Raw genomic sequence first — 13,768 nt, forward strand, 5'->3', positions numbered from 1 at the left:
CCTTGTATAATTATCCCTGAATTATCCCTGAAAAAAAATGAGATCCTCATTTGCGATTACAGAAACATGACCAGTGTCCAGGACTCACTGTGAGAAAGGACAGGGTTGGAGGTGAAGGGGAGGGAGTTAGAGTCAAGAAGCAAGGGAATATTTAAGAAAAGAGAAGTCGGTACTTCATTTTTCCTAATGGCTGTATTCAACCTGGATTCTGAAAGTATGGAAACTTGACCTAAAACTACTCCTTTTCCCCCTTTCTTCCCACCAACTATCAAATGTGTACGTGAGATAGGGTACACACATGGGAAAGCGAATCCACTGAAGGGGGGCAGGGTTCTTCCAGGGTAGATGGAGGGAGAGGACAGGCACTGACATCATCCCTCACCCCTTCGATCGCCCAAGCTCAAGGCTTCCTGTCATCTTCCTCCCCAGGCACGTCCTATCAAGTCTGCCTGACAATAGCTCCCACGTTCTGTCAGATGATGGCCTTCTTCAGGAAACCTCTCCATCCAAATGAAACCTCTCCATCCAAAAGTTGGGTGAATAAAAGTGCCTGTGAAAGGATCTTCTTCTCTTAACAGGTAAATACTTGCAAGCCAGTGTTTCCTACCTTTTTGATGATTCTAGCACAACATGCTTCCAATCCATGCTTTCATACCCTGTTCTCCCTATTTCCCTCCATCTTTACCAAGTATCATGCTCGACGATGATCTATGTAAGGGTCTGGATGGCCATCCTTGTTTTATTCTCACCAGCATCTAGCACAGAGATGGATATAGATTTGTTAAATGTTGATTGAGTAATTATCCTACATGCTTTCTAGCACATAGTTCCTATTTTCTTTGCCTGTCCGTATGCCTTTTTAACCTGTGACCCCTGGATAACTCTTTGACATCAAAACCCTGGGATTTTGTCTCAATAGATCTGTAGAATCTAATTAAAGGTCAATCCTTTTGAATGCTTAGTTTTCATTAATGTTCTATCTCTCCACATTCCATAATATCCTCCCACCTCATTCTGTTTCCTAAAAAAGAAAGACTTACTGTGTGTGTGTGTGTACATTTATATATAGTGTATATATATATATATATATGTATGTGTAAATGTGTGTACATATATATGTAGTAAATACATGAGCACTAATGAGTAAGCGGGCCCTTGCAGGAAATGTATCAACATCAACGAATTGATCCACCTCTGAAATATTCCACGATGAACCATCACTCATGGGAACCATCTTATTTCTACACATAGAGAAGTACTTTGCCAACCACAAGAAAATTATGCACTCACCATGATAAAGAATGAGTATGCATTTAGCTTCTTTTTTCTAATCTCACTATTTCTCTTCAGGCCCTACGCAATGTCTCCTTTCTTAATGAGATAATGTTCTAATTTCCCTGCTTCCTAACTTATCATGTCTTCCCTCCCCATCTCTTTAAAATATATAAGTGCCAGATAAATTTTTCTTAAATATGGTTGTGGTAATCATTTCCCTACTCAAAACTTCTCATTGGCTCTCTCTTTCTAACTCAAATATGTCCATCTGCCTTGGGTGTTCACAGGGACCTCACACCCTGGCCCAACTTTTCCTACCCAACTCTTCTCCTGCTCATTTCTGTTACATCATGCTCAGCCAAATGTGCCTATGTGGTTGCACTCTCCCTCTAGCACACCCTTTGCTCTCACCTTGGCTTTGTCTTTGCTACTTCCTCCTTATGAACTGTCTGTATTCCCACTAAGAACACTTACCCATCCTCCAGGTTCGAAATCTCTTTTGTGAAACATTCCCCAATTCCTACAAATGAACATAATTTCTGCATTTTTTCCAATCTCTTCATTCAACTGTCTTTGTATTTCCCCAGATCCCTCAGTCTGGTTTGCTTTATAAATATCTATAATCATCCAACACTGTCTTCCTGGCTGATTCCTCTAGCACCATGAACTGAACTCAGTAGATGTATCACAGGTATTTGAGAAACATTTTGTGAAAATGCAGTGAAGGATTAGGGATGAGAATAATGGTGTACATTTTCTTGCGTCCACAGTATCAAAAAGGAGGCCTGATGGGGAGGCATAACAATTAGCTACCTAATATTTAGAGAGCTTTAATCCCTATAATTTTTATCTCTAAACTTTTTATATCTTTCCCTTGTACTAGCCATCGCCTTCCCACACCCATATACATATTCACATAACCACATGGGTATAGGTGGGACTTCTGTTCAACATGAAAGATAAGCAGGACTAAATTCACTTTGATCATTCTGAGGTGGGCAAAAAAATCTAACATCATTTAGATGCAAATAGTCTTTAGTAACGGAGAAAAAATCATTAACATTTCTGCGTAGCAAACAAGTTATAATCTACTTAATATGCTACACAATTTTATGCAGAGGAAATAAAAAATATATATGATTATATATTTAAGAACAAAAAAAATGTGTTCCAGCTATACCTGGTGGAATATTAAACAAAAAGTAATCTGGGAATACTGAGAGAGAGAGAGAGAGAGCGCACTCCTGAACAGCTTCTGTTCTGTACACAGCAACACTATGAACATTTGAACATTTAGTGACATCTGGAGAAAAAAAGAGTAAGCCGGAAAAACAATCTGTCTTTTGTGACACATTTTTGAGTTGGATCCAAGGAGCAACTTTTAGGCACAAAATAGCAAATAACTGTTTTATGTTGGAGAGATTATTTTGTTCTTCCGTTTCCAGGCTGCTCCTCTGTAACTACACCCCCTGTAACTGCCTGTGTTTGATTCAGAAACACTCCATGGGTTGAGTGGCATGGCTCATCTGGAAGCTTCCCCTTGACAACCAACATTGCCATGGCCAGTTTTGCTACTTTTAATGATAGTCCTAGTAAACATTAGGTATTTTTGATGTGTAAATGTTAACTACTATCTTCTGTATTAATAATGAAAGAGCCAAGGGAGCTCCTTTATGTTATCCCGAGTAAGTCAAAGACTCTCCTTTCCAGCTTTTGGTTATCGATTTCATTGTGATAAAAACAGAGTACTGAATCACCATAAAAACTAAAAGTTCCTCATGCATACACCACCTTTTAGGCTGCCAAATGAGACCAGGAGAGAATGAAGCATTCTCCCTATACCACGACTGAATTTATAAAGTGATTTCACTTTTTAAATCACCAGTACATTAGCTGAAGACTTTTATACTATATTCCCTCTTCCTCACTGGCGTTCCTCTGATTGCCTTGATTCAAGCACTTGAACGGTGACAGTGACTACCACAGCCTCTGATGCATCCCTGCCTTCCCCCCTCGCCCTCCTCGATCCACCCTCCTCCACCCTGCTGCCGTGGATGCCTCTGAAAGTAATTTGAATCATATAATCTGTTGAAATCATTCTGAACTTTCTCCTTAGCTGGCCATATGAAGCCGGTGAAGATCTGACACTACTTAGCTCTTACCATTTTCCCTTTCGCTGCCCTTGCATCGGTGCATTGTTGTGCTCTGCCCTTAATCTGTGGTGCTCCCTTCAGAGTTTATGTCCTCTCCCAAATGTTCCTTTCTCCCCTTGCTCCAGGCTTTTCCCACTCAACCATCCAGTCTATCCATCACCTCTTCAGAGATGGCTCCTTGCCTCCCCCACAACATGTATCCATATCCTCTGTGGTTCCTCCCTCAGCTCTCACCCCACCACACTGTCATGGCACACTTCATGTCTCCCCAGCTAGACAGTGATCACTGAGAGGGCTATTTGCCGTACCTTTTTTAATCTTTCTATCAACATTCCCTCATACAGGACCATTTACTACGGAGGTGTTGATTATGTGTTTGTTGAAATAAGATCCATTCTAATTGCCTAAAAGTAACTCACATATTTTACACAACACCCCCCTCCCTGCCATTTCTCTTTTGAACTACCCCTTTTCTGCCAAATTAAAATAAATCAGTGTGTGTGTGTGTGTGTGTGTGTGTGTGTGTGTGTGTGTGTGTAAACAAAACCATCCAGGGAGAATATATTCAACATGTTTATATACAGGGTACAAGATCACAAACAACTCACTGTTTAGGTGATTTTTCTCATTTTCTCTTATATGACAGATATTGCTGAGATCCTTAGAAGAACCATTCTGATCAGTTAATTTCAGTTGTTACTTTCAATTAAATTGATCAGCACAGACCATGCTTCATGGAGGGGTGATCAGGAAAATTGGTGCTTGTGGGTCTCTGACGCAAAACAGACTAACCTCTTCAGTATGTGATCTGGAGGTACCTTAAAAATGTTTTGGAAACATTCTGTAGCTGAGTTTGCAGTCACAGTCCACAGACTGGTGAGGAAATCACATACTTGGAGACTGTGCTCCAAGAAGTATTATTGATGGTGATGAAAATGTACTCAGAGAGAGCAATAAATCAGGGGCTATTTGACCCATTTCATGAGCTGCACTCCATGTTAGGTTTCTACAGTAAATTCCTCAATGCGTTCACCATCTTTCCCTTTCTCCAGGATACATATGCACATGATACACACACACACACACACACACACACACACACACACACACACACACACTTCAGCAAGATTTTGGTCAGAAATAATCCATCCAGGTGATATGGATACAGTCAGAACAGAGATTTTATTTTTTTAACAAAAGTCCTACAATTTGCAGTCAGAACTGATGCAAATTGGGGAAAGAATTGTTGCTCTTTGATTGGGCAAGTCTACCACCAAATTAATAAGAAAAGCACTGTTGGTATTTTGAACACGGGGTATTATTATAATTAGAACAGTTGCCTCATTTGTAAAGGAAATAAAACTGTAATTCTTAGCAGTGAGTTATGGTTGACGGGTGAAGGAAGATACGTTTTCACATTCCATTATGAAAAAGATAACTAAGGACTCACATTTGTTATTATATATGTCCTCTCTCTTGGTAAGCTCTTCCCTTTAGGCACTAGGCTCCTTGAAGGCAGACATGAAAGTGTCTATAGCTACTGTACTGACACTGGTCAAAATTCTGTGCCCCATGCAAGTGGCTTTGTCTAGACTGGTACATTTGTTATCTTAAAAAAAAAGTGTGAAGCTGGCTCAAATATTGTTTTATTTGAAGCACAATCTCCTTTGGAGTGGATCTATTTCAGAAAGGTTTTACTGAAGTATTGAAAAGGATCCTTTAAGGCTGTCTGATCTTCCCTTGACATGGCAGAATTATGGGGAGCCTTTGATGAACTGAACACCTGGCTAAGTCAGGCAACTGGGGGAATAGAAAAGAATGAAGGGTCGGGTGGGGCACAGAGACTGGAGTATGTGAAGCAGCCAGAAGCTAAAGGTGCAGGTACCTCCTGTGTTCCAAGCACCAAGAGAGAGGAGCTGTCTCATGCTTTATTTCATTTCATTTAATCCTCCACCAGAAGCTTGCAATGGAAATTATTCTGTCCCTTTTATATTTGAAGAAACATTCCCCTGGAGATTGAGAGATTTGTTTGTGTAGGCCATGCATGACAGAAGCAGGATTCAAATCCACCTACTTTGAAGTCAGTGCTTTTCCTAACATCCCACAACATGTGGCATTACCCACAGTGACTTGAGAGTCACTGTGCTTGGGTTTCTCTCACTTAGTGTGTGGCAATGGACAAGTCACTTCACTTCTCAGGGTTTGGTTTCTCAGCCCTCAGCACAAGTAACAATGCTTATCTGTGTTCATCGTAGGGGTGTTGTAATGACCCCACAAAATAGCACATGTTAGAAATCATTTTGTAAATTACAAAGCACCAAATGTTATAAAGGGTTACAGCCCTTGACCCACACCTCTTTATTAAGAAAGAGTAAGGCAATTTGGGAGACACTGGTTTTGTGGTCTATGAACTTGCATTCACAATTACGTAAAGATCTCTGCTGCTAGGGTCGATTAATTATAGCTGCCATTTTGTAGTGCACGGCTTATCTTGCATACAATTAATTATTCCATAAATCAAATAAGCAAGATGTTGGCAAATGACATCTGCAGTCTTTGATCTGACAGAAAAATATATTATGCACCATAAATATCACAAGCCAACTTCTATTTTTCAGACATTTTGATGCTGGTACGCAGGAGCAGGTTGTTACTGTGAATGCTGCTGGTGATGGTTGAATGTGCCTAGATCTCTCAACAGCTCAGGGGACAGCTCTTTAAGTTCTGACCTCAGGTTAGCAGGCTCATTTAACAATTCAAGATGAAAGTGGGATAATTGAGACTTCATTGAAATAATTGCATCAGGACAGCTAACACCCTTTGTTCTGAGAACTCTGGTCTCTGAATACTACTTTACTTATCTTATGTGACCTTGATTCCTTCTTCATTTTTCTTTTATTTAAAACTTTTAAAAACAATTTCATTGAGGAGTAGTTGACATATAACATTAGTTTAAGACACACAACACAATGATTTGATATTTGTATATATTGCAAAATGATTACCACAGTAAGTTACTGACCATCACTACACATAGTTACAAATGTTTTCTTATGATGAAAATTTTTCAGATTTACTCTTTTAGCAACTTTCAAATATGTGACACAGTATAATTAACTATAGTCACCATGCTTTACATTACATCCCTAGGACTTATAACTGGAAGTTGGTGCCTTTTGATCTCCTTTCTCCTTCTGTTAAGAGTACCTGGAATAGTCCCTGGCACATAGTGGGTACTCAACAAATATCTATCTCAGACTCCAATCTTAGGCCATTTACCTTCTGTTTCCTTAGCACTACTGACTGGTTGCCTCTCCCCTTGCAATTTCACTTGACCCTCAGGGTCTTACACCACATACAGGCCCTGCTGTATCCATCTGGATTCAACCTTAGCCTAGGATCCTGGTTATCTCATAGGCTTCCAGTAGGCTCACACTCTAAGAAGTTACAGTTCTGTACATATTCCTGTATCTTCACTGCTCTCTACCCTCACCTGGGAGCACTCTAGCCAGGAAGAAGAATGACCCTTTCTGTAGCAGTTGGACTTGGTTGAGGTTGACAGAATACAATCTGGATGGTTTGGTTTAGTGTATTTTAATGACACTCACAAAATACCTTTTTCCATTTCCCAATAAGGTCAGAACTTCTTAATAGGTAAATTTATAGTTTTATCTGTTGTTGACCTAGAGATGCATAAATAGTTTTCATTTCTTTAATTTGGTAAATTATCCATGGATTGGTGAGTTATAAATGATCTCTTCCAGTCTTTTACCATTCTATTATCCTTTGGTTGTTTTCTTTTATGGTTTATTTATTTTGAGAGAAGAGTGGGGAGGGACAGAGAGAGAGAGAGAGAGAGGGAGAGATAGAGAGAGAGAATGAGAATCCAAAGCAGGTTCCAGGCTGTCAGCACAGAGCCCAACCTGGGGCTTCATCTCACGAACTGCAAGATCATGACCTAAGCCGAAATCAACAGTCAGACACTCAATTCATTGGGCCACTCAGGTGTTTCAGTTTTTTTCTCTTTACACATTAGCTTGTCACTTAAAATGGAAATTTAATTTATTTGAATCTTTCAATATTTCTCCAGAAACAGTAAACTTCTCTGTACAGCCAAGCATACCACCATGAAAAGGTCATACCATTACAATCTATCATGACATGTATACTGTATTTCATTGATTTCATTGGTTCTAACCTGCACATCTTTTTACCAGATAATATCTCTAAAATTGGCCGCATTTTACAACTGCAAGCCTCTTGTACCATTTCATGATCTAATGGACAGTATTTTTTTAGTTTTTTTTTTAACGTTTATTTATTTTTGAGAGAGAGAGAGAGGTGGGGGAGGGGCAAGAGAGAAGGAGACAGAATCTGAAGCAGGCGCCAGCCTCTGAGCTTTCAGCACAGAGCCCGATGCGGGGTCTGAACCCACAAACTGTGAGATCGTGGGCTGAGCTGAAGTTGGGCACAACCAACTGAGCCACCCAGGCGCCCCTATTTTTTCTTTTTTATAACTATATGAAATAATGGTATATCATGCAACCAGTGGTGCCTTAGAATTGATGGAAAGTAACTTAAAGCTAATCATAGCTACAACTTTTAATTCACAATTGTTAGACACTGTATAGTATCTGATTCAATCTCATTCCATCCACCTTTTGCTGTGCTTCTCTGCACTGCATAAGCTGAAATGTTTAAAAGTTTCCCAGGCTTCAATACAGCCAGAGTTTGGCCTGAGAATGGGGTTTGCTAAATAAATGAGCACACAAAACTTGGAAGATGAAAATAAGACAAAGGGTGTCTTCTTGATCCCTTTGAACGTGTATTTCTGGCAAACAGGGTCTTGAGGACAACATATTACCCTGCAAGAACATTCCAGTGGACTTCTCAGATGCATCCTGGTTTCCAGAGGCAGCTGTGAAGCAGCAGCAGAAGCTTCAGTGGGTTTCTGATTATAGTTTGTTGGTCTCTAAATCACTCTTCTGCAGTGTGCTCTCTGACTCAATAGCTATAGTGGTGGGATCAGAGATCCCCTGGTAGGTAAGTGTTGTGTTGTTCTGAAGGTAATTTCTGGAGGCCCAGCCTGTAATTTATTCTTCTATCCCCTCCAGTAATTTTATAAATACCCAATTCCCTGTATTGGATAACTTCCTGTTTAAAATACCTGGAGTAGTTTTTGTTTCCTTTATGAGGGTGACTAACAGTTATACCAGATTATTAAATACACTCTAAAACAAAGAAAGTTGTCAAAGACATTTTCTTTCGATCAATTATAGCTATTTTTTAGACCTGAGAAACAGGCGTCAGGGTTTGTCATCATGGTTGAAGTAAACAATGCAATGCAAATGATTTCCTTGAGAGAAATGACAGCACTTAGTATTTTTATAACCTCATTAAATGACTGTAGAAGAAGAACTATTGTTGCAATAACATCCTCAATTTCTTTATTGAAGGCAGAGGAGCGTAAGCAAACAAGTAGGTGGACACATAAATAAATCATTGTTAAATTATGAGCAAAGAACTACACAAAATACTTTCACATTTATCTCTTCATTTGTCACTTGAAGAAATAGAGTTTAAAGGAAAAAAACTCTGCTATATAGGATATCAACATAAACATCAGTCTGACCTTAAATAAGTCATTTCATTTTGTTCTGACTCAGGTCTTCTTCCTATAAAATATGGAGAATAAGACCAGTCACTTGCCTGGATTTCAAGGATATTGTCAAGAAGAAGAATATTAGATAATGTTTTTGCATCTATTTGGAAAAGCCCTTGTAAGTTTGGGGTGTTATTAAACATGGATTAGTTACCCTAAGTGTTATTCTCATTGCTAAGACTTCATAAAGACTCATCAAAATTTGAAATTAAAAATATATAGGAGATTGGTCTAATTAAATAGAGCACATCTCTTTTAAAATTGTAGTTTCAGTCTGCACTGTGAAAGAGCTCTGTCCATAGACGCAATAATGAAATATATCCCAAGGTTAAACCAGGACTGTTCTGAAAGCCATTAGGGATCAGTTCAAAGCTAAATATAATTCACTAATAAATGTTCCTCATTTCAAGTTCCCTCCTCAGAAATGATTAAAAGATACATCTTAGAAGCCAATAATTTTCAGGTTAACTGTCACTTTTTATCTGGGATTTGTTTTCCATTTTTAGTTTGTAGATCTGTGATTTTTAAGCCACATATTAATGTGCTCAGTGAAAACTTTCCTCTAGGATGTATCTATAAGGCTGAACAAAGAGAGGAAAACTAGCAACATGTCTTTTGCTTAAAATGTTTTCATTTCTATGAAATCTATTATAGAATCAAACCGGTGCCTCCTGCTAGTACCTCCTGTGCGATTTTTTCATTAGTTGAACCAGGGCTGAATGTCAAAGGAGTTGATTTAAATATAAGGAGAAAAATAATGTAAACTTGAGTGTTTTTTGTTTTTTTCTTTTTCCAAGGTGAAAACAAATGTATTCCTTTCAATCTGCAGTTATGCAAAAGACTTATATACTTGAGTTATTATATCCATTTTTAAGTAACAAGAATAGAAATTCCCAAAAGACTGCATTTCTATTGCTAATGCTTGCAAGGTAGTTTAATGTGATGGTTAGATGCACAAACTCTGGAGAGCTCAAATTCTGCCACACCAATTTATTAGTTGGGTGACTTTGGACAAATTACTTAACTTTTCTGTATTACTTAGTTTGGAAAAGGAGAAAATAATAGTATCTATTTTTAGGGTCTTGGTGTTAAATGAATTAATACCTTTAAGAAGGGTCTTAAAATATAACCTGCTTCATGCAGGTGCTCAAGAAGCTATGATCACTTCTGTAATGGTATCACTTCCTACAATTTACAATACTGTCATACTTCCTTGTTCATAGAGCCAATCCTATGATCCTTGATCATGTGAGAAATGATCAAGGCCAAACAGAAATTCTTTTTTCTTCTTTAAACTCAACAGGTTATATTAAATAACAGAAATCAAAACAATATGAAAGAATTACGAATCACTAAGCTTAAGGATTGAGCTTGTCCTTAATGTTTTTACAAATATACTCCTATGACTTGATATGTAATTAACATATATGAAAAGGCAGTCATAGAAATCTAGACATCTCTAACACTGCAATGAGACGGATTTGTAAACATTCAACCACCTGACTATATTCCTCAGCTTTTATGCAGTGGGTTGCTAAATTGAGCAGACGTGGATACAGCATTTTCCCCAAAAATTGTGTCCAAGAAAAAACGTATGTCCACCCCTTTTTAAAAAAATATTTTTAAAGTTTTATTTTTTGAGAGACAGAGAGAGACAGAGCATAAGCAGGGGAGGGAGAGAGAGAGGGAGACACAGAATCCAAAGCAGCCTCCAGGCTCTGAGCTGTCAGCACAGAGCCAGATGCAGAGCTCGAACCCACGAAGGCGAGATCATGACCTGAGGTGAAGTTATGTTCAACCAAGTGAGCCACCTAGGTGCCCCAGGTATGTCCATCTCTTAAGATGGCCCATAGGGGAAAAAGAATGGTAGAAGGGGTTCCACAGTCAAATAATTTAATTGAGGAAAGTTGCATAATGTTCTTTCTTACAAATTCACATTAGTGATGGTATATTAAGGTCTTAAAATAAAAAGACATATTTAATTATGTTTAACCATTTCTCCCAAATATTTGATCATAAGATTTTCACCCTTATTACTTTATTGAGAGTTATCAAAATATTGTTTTATTGGGTTTTCAAAATTCATGGACTATTTGCTTGCTAGATTAAGGCCCTTGTCTTGTTCCCTCCAAGGCTGATAATTCCTACTTCTGGCAATGAGATGTTTTATTTTTTGTTTCTTTTATTTTGTTTTTTATTGAGTGATTGACTAATATTTTAAACTGCTTTCTAATTTCCCTTAGGAAATTAGATACCAGGAAGAAAGAAACTAATCATAAGGTATTAGAGGAAGAAAGATGACAGGGAATGTCCATACTTGGGAATCAAACCCTTTCAAATACTTTCTCTTTAGGACAATCTTGCCTATGATTTGGGACTTGAAGCCTAAGTCCTTTGGGCTTTGTTTCTTCGTGTTTTTTCTTCAATTCTCTCTTCCTCACAGATGCTTTAGGATGAAATGAGGTGATAAATGTTAAATTCCTTTATTAGTAAAAAATTGATAAAAATATTTAGACTAGAGTTGCCATTCTTTTTGTTGGGATTTCAAGGACAGTGGTGAACAAGGCTGTGTCATTTGGGAAGTGACAGTAATTGCTTTATAGGGAAGTATTTCCCAGCATGGCTACAGTAGAATCAACCATTAAAGGGATGTTCAAATCATCCCAGGTGTGAATATAAAACCTTTCACTTTGCCTTTTTAAAATGAAAAATATTAATATGTTGCATTTCTCTAGATGGCTTTAGGTATGTGTAATGATTTTCTAAAATTAAATGTATCATCTCCTTTTCTCTTAGTTCTCATGGTTGAGTGGTTTGCTGCTCAGTGGTTCAATTTCATTTATATGGGAGTGGTGTTTCTCATATTCCTTTAGAGTATTTTTTTCTCCCTCCCATTCAGAGGCTGTCCATCTCATTATGGGGACTTCAACACCTGAGATGTCCAGAAAACCCTGGATATCGTGTCAGAAATATTAAATACAGGGCTTCTGTCTGTGGCTTGCCCAGGTTCATGTATTTTGATAGAATGTAATGAAAGAGCACAATGAATTTCAAAGTGCCATAGATATTTAAAGTTTTAAAAACCTTCAATATTATATTCTAGATCCTGCCTATATTAACTACTTCTGAGTAGAAATCAGACAGTTTGGAACATTCACTAAGTCTTTTGGCGTGCCATTTAGAGCCCAGTCTTAAACTATAGTACATATTCAAAATAGTATTCATGGTAGGCCTGATATAATCTATTCAGTATTTAAAACATATAGAAAGAAAAATGAAAATGGACTGCCCCATGGTTACACATTGGAAAAAGAAAGAGTTCTAGTTGCCAGGCATGTATCTTTGGTGAATATCCTCTATGTGCTGAGCTAGTCCAGGTATTGAGGACATAAAGAAGTATAAGACTTGTCCTTGTGTTTTGAAAAAGTAGGTCATTAACAAGCATAGAAGGGGAAAGGAGGAGAGAGCCCCAGATGTGGATAGAAGTAGAGAGGTGGAGGGGCGCCTGGGTGGCTCAGTCGGTTAAGCAGCCGACTTCAGCTCAGCTCATGATCTCACAATCCGTGCGTTCGAGCCCTGCATCGGGCTCTGTGCTGATGGCTCGGAGCCTGGAGCCTGCTTCGGATTCTGTGTCTCCCTCTCTCTCTCTCTGCCCCTCCCCTGCTCATGCTCTGTCTCTCTCTGTCTCAAAAATAAATAAATAAATAAATAAACAAAAACATTAAAAATGAAATTAAAAAAAAAGTAGAGAGGTGGAAATACCTATGCACCACTCAGACTACATGGAATAAGGTAGTAGGTTAGAGAGGAATGGGAACTAAGTCAGTGAGTATTGTTCTAGGAGATGATGAAGGGTTTTAAAAGCTCTTACATTAATATGACGGATACTTGTCTGTGACAGTGCTTTAGGTAAAATTTAAAGTATAAGTAGCCTAGCTATTAAAATTTGGTTGACAAGTAATTTAGCTGAATTTAGAGGATTCTGAAAAAAATTTCTTTTTAACAGTGGTCTAGCAAATTCAGAGTAAATCTTCCAGTGCTTTTCAAGAGAATTCGGATATTATTGGAAACAAATATTTCTGCACATTAAAATAAAGCCAGTTTTTTTTGCAACATCCTTTCTAAATTTATAAACTTATGAAATCTTCATATTGCAGAGGAGTTTGAGGGCAAACTTTGTTGTTTTTACGTACTCACCCAGAATGTACACATCCACAAAATTCCTTAAGTTTCTGACAGCAGAAAAGAAAATGAATAATTAAATGCAGAGAATCATAATTGGAACATATTCAAGAAGTGGAGAATCTGTTTAAAACCGACAACTCATCAGATGTAGTCTACTCAATGGTTATATTTTTGTGTAAGCCTGAAAGCCAAACAGGCATGTCTGAAATCCCATGGGTAAAACACTACGGTTTAAAAAATGTTTTTTGGTTTGGCAAAAGCTCCTTTCTGGATTGACTGCATCCCCCAATAGAAGAACTGACTCCTAAGGAAATTCAAAATACATCCATGAAAATGGAAAATTATAAGGTGCCAAGCATGAGGCAACTGACAGCGACAACACATGCCTCCAGAGACCTTACAGCCAGAGGGGAGGAAATTCCAGCCAATGCTTCTTTTTCTTTACAGCCATTTAAATTCCAGTCTTGACCAGCAAATGATCCAGGGCTTTGTG

General features: G+C 38.2%; 1 long non-coding RNA gene across 1 annotated transcript in view; it reads left to right on the forward strand.

Moving 5' to 3' along the window:
• LOC147577310 (uncharacterized) overlaps positions 1–13,768 on the forward strand; it is a 139,403-nt gene that overhangs the window by 8,186 nt on the left and 117,449 nt on the right. Inside the window, exon 2 of the long non-coding RNA XR_015255799.1 lies at positions 430–578. This is a non-coding gene — a long non-coding RNA (uncharacterized LOC147577310). The remainder of the gene's footprint in view (positions 1–429; positions 579–13,768) is intronic.

The sequence above is a fragment of the Puma concolor genome, chromosome C2 (genome assembly GCF_028749965.1).
Source record: "Puma concolor isolate L17-30 chromosome C2, mPumCon1.1.hap2, whole genome shotgun sequence".
Classification (NCBI taxonomy): Eukaryota; Metazoa; Chordata; class Mammalia; order Carnivora; family Felidae; genus Puma; species Puma concolor.